This window comes from Oryzias melastigma, linkage group LG23, assembly GCF_002922805.2.
Source record: "Oryzias melastigma strain HK-1 linkage group LG23, ASM292280v2, whole genome shotgun sequence".
Taxonomy (NCBI): Eukaryota; Metazoa; Chordata; class Actinopteri; order Beloniformes; family Adrianichthyidae; genus Oryzias; species Oryzias melastigma.
The window spans coordinates 11035107-11036572 of record NC_050534.1 but is presented as its reverse complement, the minus strand read 5'-3'; the positions used below and the strand labels follow the sequence as shown (position 1 = coordinate 11036572).

Genomic DNA, 1466 nt, shown 5'->3' with positions numbered 1-1466 from the left:
CGTTTTCACCAGCTCTTTGTACCGCCGTGTTTCCTAAAAAGGGCAAAAAGTTAAAAAATCTCATTTAAAAATGTGTCTTCAGAAGAAAAACGTTTATAAAGCAGCTAATCTTTTTCTCACTCTGATTATCTTTTGATGCATTTTTAAAAAGTTGTTATAATTTTGCCGTTTTTAACCAAAAAAAAAAAAAAAACTGCACTGTTTTCAAGAACATAGTTTCTGCAGAGCTTCATTAGAAATTCACCTCTGATTTGTGGGCGGGACCTAGCATAGAAATTTACGTCTGAGATGTAGAAACCCCATCTCCTCTCCCGCTTACTGAGAGCTCTCTGTTTACATTAGTAGTACATGGATCCAATCAGAGCAGAGCGCTTGTGGCCACGCCCACTGCATTTTCTACATCACAAAGACGATCTTTTTCAAACGTCATTTTTTGCGTCTGTTCCTGATTTCACAACAATTTGATAAAATAAATACTCAGAAGTGCAATTATATGTTTAATTTTCTTTACATATGTCCTCCATTATTACAAAAATAGCACAAGAATATGTTGAAAACGCCAAAAACAAACTAACTTTTCAATTGTTAACATGATCAACAGAATTCCAGTAGATTCTGAAGGAGAAAAGCGGCTCGACGAGCCGCTTTTCTCCTTTAGAATCTACTGGAATTCTGTTGATTGTGTTAACGTTTGATAAATTACAGTAAATCAAAGAACATAAACACTGGAGCTCCAGATCTTACTGATGGCGCCGCCGGTTGCTGGAAGTCGGTACTCAGGTCGTTGCAGAACAGACGCAGCAGAAGCCTCTCACACTTCTAGATTCAACAAAAATAAATGAAAAAAAATCATCATTTGAGATGTCCACCGACTAAATCTGGAAGCGCGAGTGGGAGTACCCGTCTTTCCACGGCGGTGAATGTTTCCGAGGCCGGGCTGTTCCGCCTGTTGCAGTCGTACTCCATCTCGGGGTTGAGGAGGTCCCGGCAGAACGAGCAGAACCACTCACCGCTGAAACAGTAGGACAAACAGAGGGTTATTCGAGATAAGCAGAGACGTCAAGGCAGCTCTGACCTAAGACTGGATACAGAACGTTCCGATCGGATTCTAGAGGTTTACAGAAAAACACAGATTATGTAGTAGTTAAAGGTAACAAACAAAAAGATTTAATTGAGTTCTGTTTATTCTTTAATTTGAGACACAAAAATTCAGATTTTAACACAATAAGAATATTAAGAATATACAGTTTCCCTCATTTATTTACAGGGGATAGCTTCTAAAATGAAGCCACTAAAGGTGAAACATCAAAATGAACATTTCTTTTTACAGGAGATTGATTGACAAGGTCTACAGCCAATCAGGATGCAGAACACAGAAAAAAAGTTAAAAAAAAATGCACCAGAAAAATCCGTAAAAGATTAATCATAATTTGTTGTGGGAACATTTTAATTACATTTAATTTAGT

At 37.7% G+C, this 1466-nt stretch overlaps 1 protein-coding gene and 1 long non-coding RNA gene across 12 annotated transcripts in view; both read right to left on the bottom strand.

The window, feature by feature from the left end:
• On the bottom strand, positions 1-1107 carry LOC112142089. The gene is made up of 3 exons (XR_002918521.2): positions 901-1107; positions 745-819; positions 1-33 (listed from the first exon to the last, which is right to left on the bottom strand). It is a non-coding gene; the product is annotated as an uncharacterized LOC112142089 (long non-coding RNA).
• grm8a (glutamate receptor, metabotropic 8a) overlaps positions 1-1466 on the bottom strand; it is a 349513-nt gene that overhangs the window by 160405 nt on the left and 187642 nt on the right. The window lies entirely within an intron of this gene.